The sequence below is a fragment of the Carcharodon carcharias genome, chromosome 3, assembly GCF_017639515.1.
Source record: "Carcharodon carcharias isolate sCarCar2 chromosome 3, sCarCar2.pri, whole genome shotgun sequence".
NCBI lineage: Eukaryota > Metazoa > Chordata > Chondrichthyes > Lamniformes > Lamnidae > Carcharodon > Carcharodon carcharias.
In genome coordinates this window covers 84,038,530-84,063,388 of record NC_054469.1, presented here as the reverse complement: position 1 = coordinate 84,063,388, position 24,859 = coordinate 84,038,530, and the positions used below count along the sequence as shown (strand labels likewise).

At 41.1% G+C, this 24,859-nt stretch overlaps 1 protein-coding gene across 13 annotated transcripts in view; it reads left to right on the top strand.

The window, feature by feature from the left end:
- Window positions 1-24,859, top strand: part of LOC121275890 (cytochrome c oxidase assembly factor 1 homolog) — a 74,812-nt gene that overhangs the window by 1,187 nt on the left and 48,766 nt on the right. For 2 of the 13 annotated variants that reach the window (XM_041183696.1, XM_041183688.1), the window contains exons 1-3: window positions 25-147; window positions 10,447-10,562; window positions 10,810-10,901. The gene's annotated coding sequence lies outside the window, so the exon portion shown is untranslated. Of the gene's footprint in view, window positions 1-24; window positions 148-9,755; window positions 9,881-10,446; window positions 10,630-10,809; window positions 10,902-12,584; window positions 12,714-23,548; window positions 23,700-24,859 lie in introns of those variants that run through there. The other 11 variants (XM_041183698.1, XM_041183690.1, XM_041183700.1 and 8 more) reach the window with 7 other exon arrangements.

Below are 24,859 nucleotides of genomic sequence, written 5' to 3'. Positions count from 1 at the left end.
TTCATTTAAAAAAAAAACACTTGTTTTTTAAATTAAAGTTTCGGGCGGTATTTTGCTGCCTTTGTAGTTTTATCCAACATCGCGAGACTGTTCATGAAGTTCTTGTGACTGTGACAAAATGGCGCTTTCCACCTATTAAAGTTCCGGGTGAGTTAATGTGAGCGACATGAGGGGTTTTTATTGTTGTTCTAATTTAGAAATGAAACAACATCAGCGACAAGGAGACAGGAGTTAATCTAAATGTGAATAAATTTCTCCGCAATAACTGGAACCGAAATAATTATGTTTTAATCTTCAACAAAAGCGCGCCAGACACTGTCCTGCTGAGACAAAAACAAAAACAGAATTACCTGGAAAAACTCAGCAGGTCTGGCAGCATCGGCGGAGAAGAGTTTTTGTTTTTATCTCTGTTTTTATCACTGTCCTGCTGAGTGTTTCTAGTATTTTCACATTTGAATTATACATTTGCTGGAACTTTTTTTTGTTTAATCCAATTGCAATTTTTCACTTTGGCCGTTTTGTTGAAATGAGCAATTAGACTGACTGGTGATCTCCAGCGTTTCTTTCTGCGGTTTCCTCTTTAGTGGTTCATGTCCTATCCCTATTTCACATTTCCTGAACGCGAGGAAACCCGGCGACCTTCAGGAAAAGCGCGTGAAATTCTCCTTTAATATTTCAAATTCACCCACTCCTCGCTGAGAGAAGCAAAGAGAGAGATTGAGCTCCTGCCACCTTGACCACTCATGGTGCCTCGGCCTTGGGTGACTGTGATCAGAATGCGATTGCAAATTGGGCAAATAAGTAAAACGACTGATCATGAGTGGGAGGTGTTCAAAAAAATTAACGTGATAACCAGTTTATACTCTTGTTCAAAAAAAGTTTAAAAGAATCTGTAGATGACTAAAGCTGTGATGGACAACATTAATGAAAAGATCTAAAGCATACAAAAATGCCAAAAGAAAAGCACAGACTTTGGCAACCCTGGGACTGAGCAATAAGAACAACAAAAAGGGAGCATGAAAAGAAATGTGCATCAAAATTAACACATTTAACAGTTATTGGGAAAAAGACAGGTGGTTAGGAGCAGTGTGGGACCATCCAAAACTAATAGCAGTGCTATAGTGAGGAATGATAAAGGCACTGAAGAGCAAGACGTAGAGTCAGTCTGGGTAGAAATAAGAAATAGCAAGGGAAAGAAGTTCCTGGTGGGAGTAATCTATAGGTTCCCAAACAGTAGTTCAGCAGTAGGGCACAGTATAAACCAGGAAATACTGGGAGCAGGTAGAAAAGGCACAGCAATAATTATGGGTGATTTAAATATGCATATAGATTAGACTAATCAAATTGGCATAGGTAGCCTCAAGGGAGAGTTCATAGAGTGTATTAGAGATTGTTTTTTGGAGCAATATGTTGTGGAACCAACCAACGAGCAGACTAATCTGGATTTGATTTTGTGTAATGAGATGGGATTAATTAATGATCTCAGAGTAAAGGATCCTCTAGGGAAGAGTGATCATAGCATGCTAGAATTTCAAGTTCAGTTTGAGAGTGAGAAACTTGAGTCCCACATTAGTGTTCTGGAGTTAAAGGTAACTACATAAGGCATGAGGGCAGATTTGTCCCTCATGGACTGGGCAGGAAGACTACAAGGTAGGACAGTTGATGAACAGTGGCAGACATTTAAGGAGATATTCAATTCCTCCCAAGTAAAATATATTCCAAAGAGGAAGAAAGATGATAAGAGGGGAAAAAAGCATTCATGGCTAAGCAAGGAAGTTAAAGATAACAAAGGCAAAAACTAAGGCATACCAAATTGCAAAGGTCAGTGGCAGGCTGGAAGATTGGGAAACTTTTAAAGATCAACAAAGGGTTACTAAAAAGATAATAAAAAGAGCAAAGATAAATTATGAAAGAAAACTAGCGCAAAATGTAAAAACTGATAGCAAAAGCTTCTACAAGTATATGAAAGGAAAGAGAGTAGCTAAAGTGAATGTTGGTCCCTTGGAGGATGAGACTGGGAGTTAATAGAGGGGAGTGCAGAAATGGCAGAGATGCTTAATCAATATTTTGCCTCAGTTTTCGAGGTGGAGGACACTAGTACTGCCCCAATAGTAACAGGTAGAACAGAGGGTATAGAGAAGGAGGAACTTAGAACAATCACGATCACTAGAGAAAAAGTACTGAGCAAACTATTGGGATTAAAGGGTGACAAGTCCCCAGGACCTGATGGCCTACATCCCAGGGTCTAAAAGGAAGTGGCAGCGGAGATAGTGGATGTATTGGTAATAATATTTCAAAATTCCCTGGATTCTGGAAAGGTTCCAGTGGATTGGAAAAATGCTAATATAATGCCCTTATTCAAAAAGGATGGGGGGTGGGGGTGGGGGTGGGGGTGGGTGAGGGGTGGGGGTGGGGGTGGGGGTGGGGGTGGGTGAGGGGTGGGGGTGGGGGTGGGGTGTGAGGGGTGGGGGGGGTGGGGGTGGGCGGGGTGGCAGAAAGTAGGAAACTATAGATCAGTTAGTTTAACATCTGTCATTGGGAAGTTGTTGGAATTCATTTTAAAGGAAGTAGTAATGGGCATTTGGAAAGTCAAAATGCAATCCATCAGAGTCAGCTTAGTTTTATGAAGAGTAACTCATGTTTGACTAATTTAGTAGAGTTCTTTGAAGATGTAACAAGCAAAGTGGATAATGAGGACCCTGTAGATGTTGTATATCTGGACTTTTAGAAAGCCTTTGATAAGGTGCTGCACAAAAGATTAATACACAAGATAAGATCACACAGAGTTAGGGGTAATATATTAGCTTGGATAGAGGATTGGCTAACCAACAGAAAGCAGAGAGTCGTGATAAATGGGTCTTTTTCTGGATGGCAAGCTGTAACTAGTGGGGTGTCACAAGGTTCGGTCCTTGGTCCCCAACTATTTACAATCTATGTGAATGACTTGGATTCAGGGATAGAAGGTACTATAGCTTAATTTGCAGATGACACCAAAATAGGTGGGAAAGTAAGTTGCAATGAAGAAATAAACTTACAAATGGATATGGACAGGTTGGGTGAATGGGCCAAAATTTAGCAGATGGAGATTAACATGGATAAGTGTGAGGTCATCCATTTTGGCCGAAAGAATAAAAAGGTGATTTATTATTTAAATGAAGAGAAATTTCAGAATACTGCAATGCAGAGGGACCTGGGTGTCCTCGTGCATGAATTGCTGAAAGTTAGTATACAAGTACAGCAGGTAATAAGGAAGGCAAATGGAATTTTGGCATTTATTGCTAAAGGAATAGAGTATAAAAATAGGGAAGTGTTGTTGCAGCTGTATAAGGCATTGGTGAGACTGCACCTGGAGTACTGTGCACAGTTTTGGTCCCCTTACTTGAGGAAGGATGTAGTTGCATTGGAGCGGTTCAGAGGAAGTTCACTAGATTGATTCCAGAGATGTGGGGCTTGTCTTAGGAGAGATTGAGCAGTTTAGGCCTATACTCTCTAGTGTTTAGAGGAGATTTTGAGGTATATAAGATGTTAAAGGGGATAGACAAAGTAGATGTGGAGCGGATGTTTCCCCTTGTCGGTCATTCTAGAACGAGAGGTCATGGTTTTAGGCTAAGGGGTGGTAGATTTAAATCAGAGATGAGGAGGAATTAATATTCTCAAAGGGTCGTGAATCTATGGAATTCACTAACTTAGAGAGCAGTGGATGCTGGGATCCTGAATAAATTTAAGAAGGAGATAGACAGATTTTTAATTAGTAACGAGTTGAAAGGTTATGGGGAGAGGGCAGGAAATTGGAATTGATGCCAAAATGAGATCATCCATGATTGTATTGCATGGCAGGGCAGGCCATTGCCTACTCCTAGTTCTTATGTTATTTGTCAGTGAAAATACAGAATTGATGGACATGTTGAATAATTTGCATCAGTATTTACAGCAGAGGAAGAGGATGGCATGCCAGATATCCCAAGAAAACTAATATTGAATCAGGGATGGGACTCATCAAAATTAAAGAAAGCAATATAATAGTAATGAAGAAAATAGTTGCTCTAAAGAGTGATAAATCCCCAGGACCATATGGTTTCTATCCCCAGTTAGTAGGTGAGAACATTGCAAATGCTCTGACTATAATCTTGCAAAGTTCTCTTGATTTTGGGAAACATTCATTGAGATTGGAAAACAGAATTTCACTCTGCTATTTCAGAAAGGTGAGAGAGGGAATCCAGAGAATAATGGACCAGTTAACTTCTCAGCAACAGCTGTTAGGCTATTAGAGTCTGTATTTAAGGATTGGGTGACTGAACACCTTGAAAATTTCTAGCTGATCAGAGAGAACCAGCACTGGATTTGTAAATGTCTTGGATAAACCTCTGTGAATTATTTGAAGAGGTTTACTAAAGTAGTGGAAAGAGGAATGTTTATGGATGTTGCTTATATGGATTTCCAGAAGACATTTGATAAGATCCCTCAAAAGACTTATGTTGAAGTTCATGGAATTGAACACAAATTATTGTGTAGGTCTGGAAATTGGCTGTGTGGCTGGAGATGGAGAGTAGGTATAATGGGCAGGTACTCTAGTGGCATCCTGCAAGGTACTGTATTGCGGCCTCAATTATTCACCATACTTACATGATGGGATAGAAAGCAACATATGCAAATTTGCTGATGGCACAATAATAGCAATGTAGATTGAAGTGTAACATTACGAAGAGATATTGATTGATTAAGTGAATGGTAAATGGATTTCAGTGTCGGTAAATGTGGTCTAAAAAGGATAGAACAAAGTACTTGTTAAATTATGAAAAAAGCTAGAAACAGTGGAGGTCCAAAGAGGCTTAGGGATCCAGGCACATAGCTTCTTATAATAGCATGGACAGCTTCAGAACTAATCAAAAGGCATGATGGAATGCTGGCCTTTATATCTGGAGGACCAGAATAGAAGGGGGCCAAAGTCATGCTTAAGCTATACAAAGCCCTAATTAGACAACACCTGGAGCTCTGTGAGCTGTTCTGGATGCCACAGCTTGGGAAGGATGCATTGACCTTGTAGGGAGTGCAATGTATATTTACCAGAAATATGCCTGGACTGTAATTATGGAGAGAGGTACTCAAACTGGGTTGTATTCCATGAAATATAAAAGGTTAAGGGGTAATTTGATTGAAGTTTTCAAGCTGCTAATGGGAACAGATAGGGGTTAATAGAGAGAAACTATTTCCTCTGGTTGGAGAGTCCAGGACCAGGAGACGTCATCTATAAATTAGAGCCAGACCTTTCAGGTATTAAGTTAGAAACACTTCTACACACATAAGGTGTTAAAAGTTTTGAACTCTGTTGCACAAATGACAATTAATGCCAGATCAATTGTTAAATTATAAACTGAGATTGATAGATTTTTGTTCAGCGTAGATATTGAGGGATATGGAACAAATTGTATCATAATGAGTTTGGTCACAGGTCAACCATGATCTCATTGAATTGTGGAACAGGCAGGAGGGGATAAGTGGTCTACTTTTGGTCTGATGTTATGATCAGAGTGTGATGTTTGTGATCTGTGCACACAACTGTGCCTTTTCTAAGTCTCTGCTGTCACTAAACTGTATCATCAGGTTACTAGGTGGGGTGATGTAAACAATGACATGGATGAGATAAGGAATGGCAGTTGGAATTTTACGTCTTTTCTTTTTAAATTAAACTACGTTTGGGCATTGTCTACCTTAAAATTAATAGCTACTTATTTGTGAAATCTTTTTTTAAAGGTGCAAGAACGCTTAAGATGAGAACTAAGTACTTCCCCCAATAGTGCATGATCTAAAAAAAATATTCACGCTGTTTCTCATGGGTGGTCTCAGGCCAGGAATCATGTTGTGATGTTTAGATGCTAAGTTGCTTTGTTCCTTTAAGAAAGTTAATCCAGGTAATTGTAACTACCTCTGAACTGCTCAGATCAGTGGAGGCATCTTGCGTGGATATTCTATCTTTCTAGCTGCTGGTCAGGCTGTTGGTGTAAGGTTCAAACCTCAGTTGCTTTTGGTGCTTATAATCATCACAAAATGCATTGTTCCTTCTCCGTTCATGCACTGAAATTTTATGTATGTGCAGAAGAGGTGAATTGGAATGTGTTAGGAGACAAGGTCAGCCACTCCTTTGTTCCCCCTGCCAACAACAGAAACTCAAACAGGAAATGTTGGCAGATATACTTCAGTGATTAGACTGTGGCAGTATGTATAAAGCTCAAAACAGATTTTTATGTTCATGGAGAAATGGGGAAGTAATGGATGGCAGTGAAAGAGGGGAATGAATGACAGTGAAGGAGAGGAGAAATAGGACAAATGAGAGGGAATTGCTAACAATGAAAAGGAGAATAAATCAAAGGCAATAGAGGGAATGGGGAAATTAATGAAGAGGAGGAGAAAAGGAGCAGGAGCTGGGACTGGTGTTTTACTGCGAGGAGCTGGGAGCAATAATGGGGACAGGTTTAGGGTGAGAGGAGAAACTGAGGATGATACTTTGGAGTTGGGGAGGAGGGAGCAAGCATTAACTGATGGAGTGGGAGCAGTGTCAGTTTCAACTGGGCAGTGTGGGAGAAGAGCAACAGCTTAAATAGGTTGAACATGGGGGCGATGCAAATTAAATTGTTCTTCAATGAACTGAACTGGCAGAGTTATGGTAAAGAGCCTGTCTATGAAAATTGGATGGATGCAGTGTCTCTGAAATGGGTCCTAAGTGGTAGAATGTCTCTGAACTGAGATGAAGGTAGTAGATGTAGCAGAGTAAAGACAGATTATCTTTGGGCGGGTCTGGGGTTAGTTTGTTAAAAATCAAAATGGTTAAATTGGGGAAAAAACTGAAGTGTAGAAGTGTTTAAAATGTTTTATTATTATTTGTGATATAAACTTTTAGAAGATTTCTTGCTGAGCACCCCCCACCCCACCACCACCACCACCACCTTCACCTTAAAAGCGCAGCATTCAGCTTGATGTTTTCAGTTTTTTGGATTTTCCCTTCAGGTTTTCATGTGCTTTTATTTTTTTCTCTCCAGTGTAAATGAAGGAATGTTGTGTGACAACATAAATTAGATTACATGTAATGATTTGTCTTCACATATCATGACCATTCTCACACAAGCAGACTTTTAGGTTAAGCGCCAGGTTTTCTGATGCTGTTAGTCAGCTTTTTCTTGTATTTATTTGGCAGTGTGGATTATAATTTGTAAATCTCAGGTTCCACATGAATGATTGCCTTTTCAAAAGATTGTTTTGCATCTGTAATAGAGTGCCATCTGGTGGATAATGTATACAGTCTCCACGCTAAACTTGTACATTAGCTAATCTTCTATGGTGTACTACAATGACTGTCTGGGCTCAGGATGGTGTTTATGTTGTTTAATTGTGTGTAATTTGGCCTGTCTCTTCAAGAGGAAGGGCCCTGCATGCGGAGAAGTGTTCTGAATAGGTACATCCTGAGATTTATCAGAGACTAATTTCCAAGAGAAGTTTATGTAGATCAGCAGCTGCTTGTAAATCCCCAGCTTTTACTCCTAGACAGAAGAATAGATTACACAACCAAGCAGGAAATGATTGACTCTGTTACATTTTTACTTCTAATATTGTTCAGTTGAAGTGCGCTGTCTGAAATGAGAGCTGTAAAGCTTTATATACTTGAAGTTTTCTTGAAGTAAACTTCCTTAACTAACACAGGCCAGATCTCATTCCCTGCAGAGTGCAGAGTGGATATTGCTGTGAGGGACATTAAATAGCTCCTGAGAATTGCTCTGGAGTCGGAATGCTGTTAATATATCAAGGATTTTTATAATAAGTCATATCGTTTTTAAATCTATTATCTATTTTTACATAAAGAATTGAGAAGTACTTTAGAAAAATATTTTCCTTTCCCTTCAGGGAAGTACTTACATTTTAGTTGAATTACTCAAAAGCCATTTTATCTGAGTTCGACTTCACAGGATTTTTAGGACAGGAAATAGCACCATATCTTATTTTGCCATGTCATTTCCAAAGATGATAACACTAGCTTTCAAAAGCATCATTTTCTATTCAGAAAATGCAAATTTTGTGAAATTTGGTTTGTAAATATTGTGATTTAAAGAGTTCACACTTTAATTAATTTTAAAAAAATTGTGTTTCTTCTTGGAAGCCTGCTTTATATCTTAACATTTAATTACACCAATTGGCTATTATTATCTTCTAGTTAATGGCTCCTTTGTATTTAAACAAAAGTCCTGATTCCACGCTGGATTGTGTTTTACTGTTCTTGCATGATATCTTACCAGTCTGAGGTTTTTCAATAGATGAGCTATTAAAAAGTTTTGATAAAACAATGTAAAATCATTGAATGGAGAAAGAATGCGATTTACTTACTCACTTTACAACAACAATAATTGGGCTTTCATAAGGCATTTGACAAGGTCCATACACAAAATTATTTGTAGACCTCAACTTGGTGAAATTTACAGTAAAGCATCTGAGGGGGCAAATGTGGAGAATTGAGGTATGTGATTAACCTTGTTCAGTGTGTTGCTTGCAGCATGTAAAGGTAGTGCTATCTGCTCTTTTACATACATTCTGCAATCAGCCAATGCCACCCACACCGTTCACTCTGTAATCAATGACTTGGATGAAGCGACCGAATGTATGGTTATTAAATTTGCTGATGACACAGTGATAGTTAGAGCAATTGTGAAGAGGACATAAGGAATCTGCAAAAGGGACATAGGTTATGTGAGTGGGCAAAACTTTGCAGATAGAGTATAATATGGGAAAATGTGAACTTATTCACTTTGGTAGGAAGAATGAAAAAGCAGCATATTGTTTAAATGGAGAGAGATCACAGAACTTTGAGTTACAGAGGGATCTAGGTACCCTGGCACATGAATCACCAAAAGTTAGTATGCAGGTACAGCATGTGATTAGGAACGCAAGTGGAATTGTCATTTATTGCAAGGGGAATGAAATATAAATAAACAAAAATCTTTCTACGGTTGTGTAGGGTGTTGGTGAGACCACATCTGGAATATTGTGTACTGTTTTAGTCTCCTTGTTTAAGAAAGGATATAATTGTGTTAGAAGCAGTGCAGAGAAGGTTCATTCAACTGATTCCTGGGATGAAAAGGAAAGGTTGGGCCTGTATCCATTGGAATTTAGAAGAATGAAAGGTGATCTGATTGAAACATAAAAGCTCTCAAGGGGACTTGACAGGATGGATGCTGAAAGGATGTTCCCCCTTATGAGAGGTACTAGAACTAGGGGGCAACAGTTTAAAATTAAGGGGTCTCCATTTAAGATGGCGATGAGGAGAAATTTTTTCTCTGAGGGTTGTTAGTCTGTGGAATTCTCTTCCCAGATAGCAGTGGAGGCAGCGTCATTGAATATTTTTAAGGCCAAATCAAATAGATTCTTCATTAACAAGGGAATCAAAGGGTTTAAGAGGTGGACAGGAAAGTAGAGGCCACAATCAGCCATGATCTTATCAAATGGTGGCGCAGGCTCGAGAGGATAAATGGCCTTCTCTTGCTCCTAATTCATATGTTTGTATGTTCATTGGCTGCATGCATCAGGAGGAACCTGAGATTGTGAATGGCTGGAGCTACTTAAAGTCAGCCTGCACTCCTTAAAGGGGAGGTGTATTGTGGCTGTATTAATGGAAGATTTCCAAAAGTCAATCTGGACTATGATACAATGATTTAATATGCAAGAGTGTAATCAGCAAGGTTTTCAGTCAACTCACTGAAGGTCTTTATCTTCAGGGAGGCAGGGTGTGACAGGTGATATCTAGGAGGCAGTAGTTGTGGAGTTCGATGCTGGGAATATTGCTCCAAGAATATAGATGCACTGCAGGAAGAAGTTTAATGATCTTGTACAAGTTGTCAAGGTGAGTGAGTTCATCTTCAAATAGCAGATCCTACCAACTGCACCACTAGCCTCATCAGCTGCTCAACTTTACACCTGCATCACCCATCTACCAATGACCTATTAATAGGTACTCAACCTTAAAATTCACATATTTACCTCTCACACTTAGCACTGCTGCCATTCTCAGCCTCACTACTCACAGCTCGCACGCATTGGCAGCTATTCAGTTGTACAGCTGTGTCACCAAAACATATTGCATGACACTCACTGACACACTTCCCTTTGTACAGGAGAAGGTGGTGTATAAAGGCATGAAAGAATTGGAGGGATGGGGGTGGCGTGCAAGTGCACCTGCAGGCAGGTAGGAGACAGTGTCAGTCATCGTTGGAAGTGGCATCACTGAGGCCATGACCACTGATGATATTGGAGCGAGTGATGATGAGGGTACCCTCATACCTAATTCTCCTTTCCCATGCCACTTCTCCCTCATCCTTCAACCTCTTCTGATTTACAAGGTGCAGGTGGTGTAAGCAGACACTTCTTATTCCTCACCACAGTCCAACCCTTGTCCCTTTCTCATTTCAGAATAACTGGAATCTGTCCAATCATTGGAAGAAAAAGACAGTGAAGATGAAGGGAACATGATGTGATCTTGCAGCTACCTGCTCAGACACTGGCATTCTGCATCACTTAGAGTCGAGGTTGGAAGAGGGATCTGCATGTTGTGAGATACCAGGCACGAGTGTGCAGGAGTCAATGAAAGTGCAGGTGTCAGCTCACTGATACTTGTTCTCAATTTGTTTTTCTTAAACTAAAGCAATTGATTGGCTTTGGCAGGAGAAGAAATAAATGCACAGCTCCGTCCTCATTATGTACAATTTGAGATAAGTACAAGTGTATAATTTGCAGTGATAGCTGTCCTATTTAACATCTAAATTTCTTTTACAGAGTAAGTAAAACATCATTCCATTGATCTGACTGAGAAACTGAGGTCGCAGTGTAAGACACCCCAAGATTGAAAAGAGTGGAAAGGAAATAAGGTAAGCTTGGCTGTTGGTCTTTAGATAATAGGAGAAAGTAGGATTTAGGAGAGTCCATGGCATTCAGGTTCTGGCAAAGCAATAATTAAAATCACAAAGGGTTTAGATAAACTGTTTCCAATACCTGAAGGGTCAAAAACCAGACGGCACAGACTTAATGTGATTGGCAAAAGAACCAGAGGTGACAGGAGGAAAAACTTTTTCATAAGAGGAGTGGTTAGGATTTGGAATGCACTGGCTGACAGGGTAACAGGAAACAGTTTCAATTGTAGCTTTCTAAGGAAAAATTGATAAATACTTGGAGGATAAAAAAATTAAGGCAAGTGGAGGAGTGAGACAAAATGGAATGCTCTTCCATCTGTGCTGTATTATACTTTGATCCTACTTGTTATGCTGCAGCACACTCAGATCAGGACTTCAATGGGCCAAGCTACAGAAGAAGGCAGATGGGCATTCATAACCAAATTCGTGGCACACTGTGAAGTCTGCCGGAAAGCCTGCGCTCAGTGTTAAGGAGCATAGACAAATCTAACACCAAATTAGCTCGGGGCTTTGTGCAAAGCTTGGAGATCATCCTTTTCAACATGGAAGAGCTTCTCAACTCCATCAGCACATCAGTGAGCCCAACCATGATTCAGCATTTTATGTCTCTGCTTCCGTCACAACACAAGCAGCATTCATCAAAGGCATGAATGCTGCTGTAGAACTCAGAGATTGACTCTTAATTAATGTAATGGCCCAGCAAGCTGCTCAGTTGTATTAATTGCTGCAGAAAAGTTGGATAAGAATAAAACCTGACAGATTATTTGGCATTCACCTAGAGACTGGCACACCCATTCCTGTTTAACTCTGCAAAATCCTTCCTGGGGTCACGAGTTCAAATTTCAACAAGGCAACTGGTGGAATTTAAATTGAATTAATTAATGAATTCAATTAATTATTTAAAAATCTGGAATTGAAAGCTAGTCCCAATAATGGTGACCATGAAACTCTTGTCATAAAACCTATCTAGTTCACTAATGCCCTATAGGGAAGGAAATCTGCCATCCTTTACCCAGTATCATGGTCACCTCATGCCCACAAAGATAATTGGACAGTGGACACTGTACTTTTAAAAAGAAAGCAGCATAGAATAATGGACGCTGTACCCTTACAAAATGGATTCCAGAAAGCCAGGTGACTTCTGTTGTATTTTCTGGACAGATAGAGACAATATGTCTGGCAAATTGCTTAAAAATGTAAATGACTTTCTCAGGTGCAAATTGACTACCCCTCACCATTTCAATAGAAGAGATTTAAAGGATGATGGCTACTAGCCCTTTTGGCCCTATGAAGGTGCGACTTCAAATAAAACCATTCAGTGAGGATGATTATGACTGTAATTTTGCTGGGATATCAGTTATCCCCCATTGTGTTTCAATTTCATTGCTCGAATCCATTGTGTGAACAATGGGATACCTCATTACTGTCATCACATGACCGAATCCAGCTGGAGGGGGGTGGGGGTGGTGGGCAACACCTTATTTGTCCACAGGGGAGCCCAGCAAGGCAGTTTGGGGCCAGCAGCACAAAGGGATCACACCCAGCCAGAAGAAAAGAACCCTGCCGAAAACAAACAATCAACTCAGGCAGTGAAAAGGAGTTAATTAGTTTTACTTCCAAGATTACGTTTCTTCTCTACAGGAACTTGGCCATAATTTCATCTAAAAAAGCCAGAAACTTCCAACCTCCATTTGTCTTCACACAATCAAGAGAGAGAATCCTTTAGGTCTCCAACAGTTTTCAACCTCCATCTTAAAGGGCTGGCTAAAAGTAAATGACTTATTTCTTGTTGCACTGTTAGTAATCTAAGTTCATGTTACATCTTGAGAAATAATTTTTCCTTGTGTGTATGTGTGTCTGCATGTTTGAGGAGTGGGTTTTATTTCAGGTGTTGTGAAAATAAAGGTTTATAATTCCTTTTGATTTAAACTTATAAAAAAGCCTGTTTAATGTTACAGCATTGAAAAGCATTAAAACACTCCTCCTCAAAAATACATCTTGTTACAGTCAGCTGGGAGGTGAGGTAAAAGGATGTAGCAAACCTCTCAGCTTTACCAAACTGCTACAGAAAGGTCGAAAAGAAATAAAACTGGACGAACCACCTACTATCAACTTAGGCACCGGAAATGACAACGGCACATTCTGCCCTGTTGACCTTGCAAAATCCTCCTTATTAATGTCTGGGGGCTTTTGCCAAAATTGGGCGATCTGTCTCATAGACTAGTCATGCAAAAGCCTGACATAGTCATACTCACAGAACCATACCTTACTGTGTCCCAGACACCACTATCACCATCCCTGGTTATGCCCTGTCCCACCGGCAGGTCAGAGGCAGCGGCACAGTGGTGTGTACACAGGAGGGTGTTACCCTAGGATTCCTCAACATTGACTCTGGACCCCATGAATCCTCATGGCATTAGGTCAAACATGAGCAAGGCATGCCTCCTTCTGGTTATCACCTTCTTCCCTTGCTTAGCTGATGAATCGCAAGAAGCACCTAGGATGGCAAGGGCACAGAATGTACTCTGAGTAGATTTTCATGTTCATCACCAAGAGTGGCTCAGTAGCACCACTACTGACCAAGCTAGTTGAGCCCTAAAAGAACATAGCTGCCAGACTGGGTCTGCGGCAGATGGTGAGGGAATCACCGAGGGAAAAACCTACTTGACCTCACTCTCACCAATCTACCTGTTGCAATTGCATCTGTCCATGACTGCATTGATAGAAGTGACCATAGTACAGTCAAAGTCCTGTTTTCACTCTGAGCATATCCTCCATCATGTTGTGTGGCACTACTGCTGTGCTAAATTGGATAGACTTCGAACAGATCTAGCAGCTCAAAACTGGGTGTCCCTGAGGTGATGTGGGCCATCAGCAGCAGCAAAATTGTATGCAACCACAATCTGTAACCTCATGGCCTGGCATATCCCTCACTCTATCATTACTTTCAAGCCAAGTGATCAACCCTGGGCCAGGAGGGTGGGCCAAGAGCAACATCAGATATACCTAAAAATGAGGTGTCAGTGTGGTGAAGCTACAACACAGGACTACTTGCATGCCAAACTACAAATGCAGCATGCGATAGACAGAGCTAAGTGATCCCACAACCAACAAATGAGATCTAAGCTCTGCAGTCCTGCCACATGTAGTCATGAATGGTGGTAGACAATTAAATAACTCACTGAGGGAGGAGGCTCCACAAATATCCCCATCCTCAATGATGGGAGAGCCCAACACATCAGTGCAAAAGAAAAGGCTGAAGCACTTGCACCTATTTTCAGCTAAAAGGACTGAGTGGATGATCCATCTCAGTCTCCTCCGGAGGTCCCCAGCATCCACAAGTGCCAGTCTTCAGCTAATTCGATTCACTCCACCTGATACCAAGAAATGGCTGAAGGCACTGAATACTGCAAAGGTTATGGGCCCTGACGAGATTCAGGCAATGGTACTGAAGACTTATGCTCCAGAACTAGCCAAGCCCTCAGCCAAGCTGTTCCAGTACAATTACAACACTGACATTTACCCAGCAAATGGAAAATTGTCCAGCTATGTCCTGTCCATAAAAAGGACAAATTCATTCCAGTTAATTACCACCCCATCAGTCTACTCTCAATCATCAGCAATGTGATGGAATGTGCTGTTGACAGTGCTATCAAGCAGCACTTACTTAGCATTAAACTCACTGATGCTCAGTTTGGGTTTTGCCAGGGCCACTCAGTACCTGACCTCATTGGAGCCTTGTTCCAAACATGGACAAAGCTGAATTCCAGAAATGAAGGGACAGTGACTCCCCTTGACATCAAGGCTGCATTTGACCGAGTGTGGCATCAAGGAGCCCTACTGGAGTCAATGGGAATCAGAAGGAAAACTCCCCGCTGGTGAGGGTCATACCTAGCACAAAGGATTAAAGTTGTGGTTGATGGAGGCCATTTGTCTTGGTTCCAGGCAGGAGTTCCTCAGGGTAGTGTCCTAGACCTAGCCAACTTCAGATGCTTCATCGATGCCTGCCTTCCATTATAAGGTCAGAAGTGGGGATATTTGCTGATGATTACACAATGTTCTGCACCATTCGCAACTTCTCAGATACTGAAGTAGTCTTTCTCCATATGCAGCAAGACCTTGACAACATTCAGGCTTGGGCTGATAAGTGGCAAGTGACATTTGCACCACTCCAAGTGTCAGGCAATGACCATTTTCAACAAGTGAGAATCAAACCGCCTCCCCTTGACACTCAATGGCACTACCATTGCTGAATCCCCCACTATCAATATCCTGGAGGTTGTTATAACTGGCCAGAAATTGAACTGGACCGGCCATATAAATACTGTGCCTGGATACGAGCTGGTGAGAGGCTGGGAATTCTGTGGCAAGTAACTCACCACCTGACTCCTCAAACCCTGTCCACCATCTACAAGGCAGAAGTCAGGAGTGTGATGTAATAATCTACATTTGCCTGGATGAGTGCAGCGACAACAATACTCAAATAGCTGGACACCATCCAGGACAAAGCAGCCCACTTGATTCGTACCCTATCCGCCACCTTAAACATTCATTCCCTCAATCACCGACACACGGTGGCAACAGTGTTTACCACCTGCAAGATGCATTGCAGCAAATCACCAAGTCTCCTTCGACAGCACCTTCCAAACTCACGACCTTTACCACCTTGACATACAAGGGCTGCAGATGCATGAAACCACCAGCACCTGCAAGTCTCTTCTAAGCCACACACCATTCTGACTTGGAAATATATCGCCATACCTTCACTGTCACTGGGTCGAAAGCCTGAGGAAGATGAACGGCCTAAAAAATGGCATTGCATAATCCAGTTTATCCTCCATGGACCCTACCACCACAGAAGGAGGACTCTTTTGCCTCATTCATATCTGTGCTGGTTTTTTGAAAGAGTTGTCCAATTTGGTCCCATATCCCAGCTTTTTCCCCAAATTCCTGTAAATTAGTCCAACTTCTGATGAAAGGTCACAGATTTGAAACATTTCTCTCTACGCAGATGTTGCCAGAACTGCTGAGTATTAACAGCTTTTTCTGTTCTGATTTCCGATTTTAAGCAATTTTAGTATTTTGCTTTTGGATTTATTGAAGAAGCTGGGTTGCCCTCCTTTAGAGAATAGAAGGTTTGAAGGAGATTCGATAGAACTGTTCAAAATCATGAGGGCTCCAGACAAAATAGATAGAAACTGTTGCCATTGGAGGAGGTGTAGAGAACCAGAGGAGACAGATTTAAGGTGATTGGCAAAAGAACAAACGTGACATGAGAAAATATTCTCTTCCACAGTGAATAGCTGGGATCTGAAAGACACTGCTTGAGAGTGTAGTGAAGACAGATTCAATCGTGGCTTTCAAAAGAGTATTTGGATAAGCACCTGAAGGCAGTACATTTGCAGGGTTATAGGGAAAGGGTGGGTAATTGGGACTACCTGAGTTGTTCTTGCAGAGAGCTGGAGTGGACTTGATAGGCAGAATGGCCACCTTCCTTGCTGTAACCATTCTTTGATTCTTAGAATAAAGGCAAAAGTTGAGGGTGAGGAATGAACAGGCAGTGAAAAGCCCACTCTTTGACCATGATGATGCTGTTTACAGTGATTGCAGTTGCTCAGCTTGTTTCAGCAGTTGAAAAGATACCTTTGGGTCTATAAAGTTAGATTTTACCTATGAAAGCAGCTACGATATTCTGCTTGTTCTGAATTTAAGCCTTAGGCTTCAGTTCAGCACTTTACTTGATGGCAAACAATTCCTCAATTTGGTTCACTGTCAGGGGAACTCAGTTTGTATATAAGTACCTCAAAGTTTTATTTTTCTCGACCCTCGTGCATATGGTGCACCACAATCTTTCATTTTTCTACCCATGATTTCCCGAGACTTTGGAATTGGAGAACAGAATTATTTCCAGGGACGAAGAGGGTGTGTGTTTTTACCGGAAGGTGAAAGTATAATTTCCTTTGAAAGTTACCACTGAATTTACTTCCACAACCCTTTTAGGCAATAAGTTCTAGATCATTATAACTTGCTGCATAAAATAAAATTCTCCTGTCTCCTTTTATCCCTTCTCTCTCTCTCTTTTCAGGTACCATGCCCTCAGAGACCATAGACCTTCATGTTAATATTGCTCTAGAGGTGTGGATCATCTTTGTTGATGATACATTCATCTAATTTGCAATAATGCTTTGTCTACCTCAACCTCTTTTACCATCAATCTTTCCCATCAGCATCAGGCGTTCTAAATCATGATTCCTTATTATGTGCCCAAGAAATTCCAACTGTCTTCCGGATCTTGGTTAACAGAGTTCTTTTGGTCTTAGATTTTACTAGCACCTCTTCATTGGTAGTGTGACTTATCCAAGATATTTTCATTATTTGTCTCAAAACCCCCAACTTTTCAGCCTCAATTCTCCTCTGCATTGCTTCACTGATCATCCAACATTAGCTTCCATTTGTCAAAACTGGTGTGATGTAGCATTCCAGGATTCTGAGCTTTGTTTTCAATTTTGAGTTGATCATAATCTTTTTCATTTTTTGATCTGCATCTTTGGCCATTCCAATCCATTGTCTTATTTCTTGGTCGTACTTTCTGTCCAATGTTAACATATTCCCTAGGTATCAAAATTTCTCTACCTGTTTGATCTTTTCATTCTTCACTGTGAACTTACATTCTGGTATGATTTTTGTTTTGGACACTACTAGATATTTTATTTTCTTACAATTTATGCTCAGCCCTTTCTTCTCACTTTTACTCACTACTCAATCCAAAATCTTTTGTAGTTTCTCTTCAGAGTCAGCAATAAAAACGGTATCATTGGTGTATCTTATATTATTAAAGTTGTAACCTCCAAATAATAATCCAGAAGGTCTTCAATCCCTCTAAGAATATTTTCACTGTACAAATTGAATAAATTTGAGGAGAAACCCCCCCCGCCCCCAACCCCATTGACCCAGCTTTTAATCTTCACAAAATTGCTTAGATTGTTCTCAACTTTTACATCTGCAGTTTGTTCCCAATGATGATTTCTTATCATTCTAAGTTCTTATATACGAACGTATGAACAAGGAGTAGGTGTAGGCCATTCAGCCCCTCGAGCCTGCACCGCTGCCCCGCAATTTAATAGATCATGGTTGATCTGATAGTAACCTGAAATCTGCATCCAACTACTGCCGATAACCTATCACCCCCTTACCAAGAAGCTATCCGCCTTGGCCTTAAAAATATTTGAAGACTCTGCTTCCACCACCTTTTCAGGAAGAGAATTCCAAAGACTCACAACCCTCTGAGAGAAAAAAATTATGCCTCTTCTTTGTCTTAAATGGGCAGCCCCTTATTTTTAAACAGTGACCTCTAGTTCTAGATTTTCCCACAAGAGGAAACATCCTCTCCACATCCACCCTCAGGGTCCTACATATTTCAAATAAGTCACCTCTTACTCTTCTAAATTCTACTGGATGCAAGCCTAGTTCTGTCCAACCTTTCCTCATAATACAACCCACCCATTCCAGGCATTAGTCTGGTAAACCTTCTCTGAACTGCTTCCAGCGCATTTACATCCTTCCTTAAATAAGGTGACCAATACTGTACACAGTACTCCAGATGTGGTCTCACTAGTGCCCTGTACAATTCCCCTCTCAATAACTGATAACATTTTATTAGCTTTCCTAATTATTTGCTGTGCATACTAGCTTTTTGTGATTCGTACACGAGGACACCCAGATCCATCTGCACCACCAGAGCTCTGCAATCTCTCACCATTTAGATAATATACTTCTCTTTTATTCTTCCTGCCAAGATGGACAATTTCACATTTTCCCACATTAAACTCCATCTGCCAGATCTTTGCCCACTCACTTAACCTATCTATATCTGTTTGTAGCCTCCTTATGTCCTCTTTACAACTTACTTTCGCACCCAGCTTTGTGTCATCAACAAATTTGACAACCATCCCTTCATCCAAGTCATTTATATAAATTGTATACAGTTGAGGTTCCACCATTGATCCCTGTGGCATGCCACTCGTTACACCTTGCCGGCCTGAAAAAGACCCATTTATGCCTACTCTCTGCTTCTTGTTAGCCAGCCAACCTTCTATCCATGCCAATATGTAACCCCATATACCAAGAGCTTTTCTTTTCCACACTTCATCAAATGCCTTCTAGAAATCTAAGTACAGTACATCTACCAGATCCCTTTTATCCACAACACATGTTACTTCCTCAAAGAACTCCAATAAGTTGGTTAAACATGATTTCCTTTTCACAAAACCATGTTGAGTCTGCCTGATGACATTGAGCTTATCCAAGTGCCCTGCTATAACTTCTTTAATAACAGCTTCTAACATTTTCCCTATGACAGATGTTAAGCTAACTGGCCTATAGTTTCCCGCTTTCTGTCTCCCTTCCTTTATGAATAATGGAATTACATTTGTCATCATCCAATCTAATGGGACCTTACCCAAATCTAGGGTGTTTTGGAAAATTAAAACCAATGCATCAACTATCTTACTAGACATTCTTTTAAGACCCTTGGATGAAGTTCGTCAGCCCGCAGCTCCAACAATTTACTCAGTACCTCTTCTCTGGTAACTTATTTTTGTGACTTCCTTCCCCACTTCCATTGCCTGGTTAATAGCCTGGGGTGTTATTTATATCCTCTATAGTGAAAACTGATGCAAAATACCTGTTCAATTCACCTACTATCTCCAGATTCATTTTCTGTAGGACCAATGCACACTTTAACTCTTTTCTTATTTAAGTATTTATAAAAACTCTTACTCAAATTAGGTTAAGGGATAGGTCAATAGAGATGCAGTGGCTAATATTTAATGAGATATGTCTGAATGAACAGAACAGATACATTCCAACAAGTAAGAAAAAGTCCAAGGGACGGACACACCATCCGTGGTTAACTAGAAAGCTTAAAGATAGCATCAAACTTGAAGAAAAAGCAAATAATTGTGCAAGGATATGTGAGAAGCCTGGTTTTATATTTCTGGCTAGCTTTCTCTCATCTTTCCCTCCTTATTAGCCTTTTAGTCGTTCTTTGCTGTTGCTTATATTCTGTCCAATCTTCTGGCTGTCTAAGGAGAATATTCACAGTTTCTCTAGTCTCTCCTCATAACCTAAGTCCCACATCCCTGGTACCATTCTAGTAAGCCTCTTCTTCAAGGCATTATAAATATTTAGCACAACTTTCTTGCATTTGTAAAGTATGTATTTCTTTACAAAGCCAAAGATCCCCAATGTCTTTTTTAGCATCCTTCTCAACTTGTCCGATACCTTCAAAGATTTATGTATGTACGCCCCTGGGGCATCCTGTTCCAGCATCTCCTTTACAATTGTATCATTTAATCTATATTGCTGCTTCTCAGTGTTCCTACCAAAAAGAATCACTTCACCCTTCTTTGCGTTAAATTTTCTCTGCCTTGCATCTGTCCGTTTTACAGTCTGTTTATGTCCTCCTGCCGTTTGTTACTATCTGCGTCATCATTCACTACATTGCCAAGTTAGTGCAACCTTTGAAATTATGCTCAGTATACCCAAGCAGAGGTCATATCAAAAAGGGCAGCCCTAATACCAACCTCTAGGGAGCACCACTGTTTTCTTGCGTCAGACTTAAAATACAGTTGTTTACCATTACTCCCTGCTTTCTGGCCCTTTCCCAATTTTATATCCATGCATCCACTGTCATGGGCTTCGGTTTTATCAACATGTTTATTATGTGGTGCTTTATCAAGTATCCTTTGGTAAACCTGAACTACTCTGTTTGTTTATTAGATGTTTTTCAAGAAACAAGTTCATTTTGTTCGCACATTAGTCATTTGAGATATTAATCACTTCAAAGGAGGCCACTATTTACAATCTAACCGTATGTTGGTCCATTGTCACAAAGCAATGCCATTGCAACACCTAATTATTTAGGGTGTCATTCTATTTATAAAAAAAGTGCTGGAAACACTGAGCAGTTCAGGCGGCATCTGTAGAACAAGAAACAGAGCTAATGTTTCAGGTCCATGGCCTTTCATCAGAACTCTGGGTGGAATCAGAGCAGAGTTTTGAAGCTTTCTGGTCACACTTGAAATGGTTTACCCTTTACCAGAGATACAGACTCTGATGGCCACTTCTGAATTCTCTGAAGAGTTGTATTCATTCATGGGATGTGGGTGTCACTGGCTAGGCCAGCATTTATTGCCCATCTCTAATTACCCTCGTTCAGAGGGCATTTAAGAGTCAACCACATTGCTCTCTGGAGTCACATGTAGGCCAGACCAAGTAAAGATGACAGATTTCTTCCCTAAAGGGCATTAGTGAATCAGATGGGTTTTTACAACAATTGACAATGGTTTCATGATCATCATCAGACCTTTAATTCTAGATTTTTATTGAATTCAAATTGCACCATCTGTTGTGGCGGGATTTGAACCCGGGTTCCCAAAGCATGACCTAATTTCTCCTTATGTACTAGGTGCCTTATTTTGTTTTATAATGTTCCTGTGAAGTGCCTTGGGATGTTTCATTGCATTAAAGGTAGTGTATAAATTTAAGTAGTTGTTGTTACACTGGTTGCTACCAGACATCATCTGCAGAGGGCATTGCTTGACTGAGAACTAGAGTGACAACATCACTGGGAGACTGTTCAAAATTAGTAAGAAATTCTCTCAACAGGCCTTCCCTGCCACACTTAGAACATAGCAGCTATGAACAGGAAAGCAGACACTAAATTAAAGGTAGACATGGTTTGAGAAGGAAATATAGGGTTAAAATCACCACAAAACTGTGTTACATTAAAATGACAAATTTTTTTCCTATTTATTCTTTCCCAGGATTTGGGTGTTGCAGGCTAGGCCAGCATTAATTGCTCACACCTAATTGCCCTGAGAAGGTAGTGGCGAGCGCCACCTTGAACCGCTGTAGTTCATGTGGTGTAGGTACACCCACAGTATTATTAGAGACGGAGTTCCAGGATTTTGACCCAGCAACAGTGAAGGAACAAAGATATAGTTTCCAAGTCAGGGCGGCAAGTGGCTTGGAGGTGAACTTGTAAGTGGTGGTGGTGAAGAACCTTGTCCTTCTAGGTGGTACGGGTCATGGGTTTAGAAGGTGCTGTTCAAAGATCCTCAGTGAGTTTATAAGTAACACATTGTTCTCTTGTTAACCACTAATCTCTGCAGCAAATGCCTTATAATTGTGTGTAGGTTTACCTATTTTTCTTAACCCCCTCTCTCCTAAAACCAGTGATTGTTGCGTTGGGCTCTAGACTGTCAAACAAAGTTCACACTTTCTTCATGAATAAGCTTCTGTGAGATTATACAGTGGGGGCCTCCTGGCAATTCGATCAGAGAAGCCTCAAGAGCCAGGCCAAATTACTCACCTGAAGTTCACTTCCACCCAGAGGGGTCACTGGATAGTGATCAGAAACCAGAATTTTGGAAGGCAGGACGAGACCTGGTCACATGACACAAATTGCAACGATCAGACATTGTATATGACCGAGTGCTATCATACTGCTTTGCAAGCATAGGAATTATATACTGTATTTATGATAATGTTGGAACAAGTGGATGAGTATCCTGAATGGGAAGGAAGCTGGTTAAAATAAAGCTACGTGCTGACAGATGCAGCTGTCTTCTATTTGGTTGACGTGATATGGCAGATCATTGGAATGCTGCCCCCGACCGCATATTTAGGATTTAACTCAACAGGTTGGAATGCTTCATTTGAGTTCTCACATTTATGAGCACAATAACTTTTGGAAGTATTTAATTTCACCTCCCACCTGAATTCTGATCCCTCTTCAATCAACTGCTCAATAGAAACAGGGTGTGCGCAGTGATGAGACTTGCCCATCAATTTTGTTTTTTTATTGAAGGTTACAGCAAAGGAATAATATAATAGTTTGTGATGCAGGAGGGAGAACACCTGTTACAGTTTGAGCTTCAAATTGAGGTGGGCCTGTCCTAGGAGTCTAACTGCTCTTGGCATTGTTACTGGCTCTTTTAATAGGATAAATTCTTTCTAGAGAGGTACTATTTTAATAGAATACTGCTCACTATTTCCAGATCATCCTGGATTACAAAGATAATTCCCTGCCCACCACCCCTGGCTTCTTTTTTCCACTGCAACCTGTTTTCTTAAACTCCTCTCTCCTGTGTCCCCCACCCTCACCTCCAACAACCAATGTGAGGAGCTCATGGACTTTTTTCACTAAGATTGAGACCATTCAATCAGTTTCCTCTGTCACTTCCTTCCATTCCACTAGCCCACTTGGCCAAACTTTATATTGCACTGCTTTCTGCCCTTGACCTGAACGCACATCTTTCTCTAGTTTCTCACCTATCTCTCCAAATGCTCTCTCTGCACTCATCTTGTCCAAGTACTGAGCCCTCTCCTTCATATGTATTGTCATCAGCCCTCTCCTCAAGTAAATAAACCTTTGTCTCCTCTGTCCTAACAAACTACTTCCCATCTCCAATTCCCTTTCCTTTCCGAAGTCCTTGATCTCATTCTGATGAAAAGTCATTGACCTGAAACATTAGCTGTTTCTCGTCACAGAAGCTTCCTGACCTGCTGCTTATTTCCAGTGTTCTTTGTTTTTATTTCAGATATTCAGCATCTGCAGTTTTTTTGCTTTTGCCAAATCCGTGGCCATCTTTCCCAAAACTCCATGTTTGAATTCCTCCAGTCAGGTTTCTGCCACTGTCAAAACAACTTGTATCATAGTCACAAATTACATCCTATGTGACCAGGACAGAGGTAAATTTTTCCCTCATTATTCATCTTGGCCTGTCTGCAGCCTTTGACACGGTTGACCCCACCATACCTCTCCAATGTATCTCCACTGTTGCCTAGCTGGGTGGGTTGCAAGCACTTCATCCCATTCTTATCTATCGAATCATGGCTAGAGAATCACTTCCAGTGGCTTCTGTTTCTGCTCCGCACTGTTATTTCTGGTGTCTTCCAAAGATCTATACTTGCTCTCCACACACATCCCATCCCCCACCATCTCTGATTTCTCATCTATATGCTGCCCCTTGGCACCATCGAAAAACATGGTGGCGTAGTGTTATTGTCAGAGACAATAATCCACAGACCCAGGGTAATCCTCTGCATCCTGTCTCCTCCGTGACAGATGGTGGAATTTGAATTTGATAGAAATCTGGAATTAGAAGCCTGATGATGGTCATGAAACCTTTGTCGATTGTCATTAAAACCCATCTAGTTCACTGATGTCCTTTAGGGAAGGAAATCTGTTGTCCTCACCTGGTCTGGCCCACATGTGACTCCAAACCCACAGTGATGTGGTTGACTCTTAATGCTGTCTGAAGTGGCCTAGCGAGCCACTCAGATATATAAAACCGCTAAAAAGTCAATAAAAGGGAATGAAACCAGATGGACCACCTGACATTGATCTAGGCATCGGAAATGACAACTGCAAACCCAGCCCTGTTGACCCTGCAAAGTCCTCCTTATTAACTTCTGGGGGTTAGTGCCAAATTTGGGAGAGCTGTCTCACAGACTAGTCAATGAACAGCCTGACATAGTTATACTTAAGTAATCATGCCTTACAGATCATGTCCCAGACACCACCATCACCATCCCTGGGTATGTCCCGTCCCAACGGCTGGACAGACCCAGCAGAAGTGGTGGCACAGTGATATACAGTTGGGAAGGAGCTGGCCTGGGAGTCCTCAACATCAACTCTGGTCCCCATGTAGTCTCATGGCATCAGGTCAAACAGGGACAAGAAAACCTCCTGCTGATTACCACGTACCACCCCCCCCCCCCCCCCCCCCCCCCCAACCCCTCAGCTGATGAATCAGTGCTCCTCCATGTTGAACACCACTTGGAAGAAGCACTGAGGGGGGCAATGGCACACAATGCACTCTGGGTGAGGGACTTCAATGCCCATCACT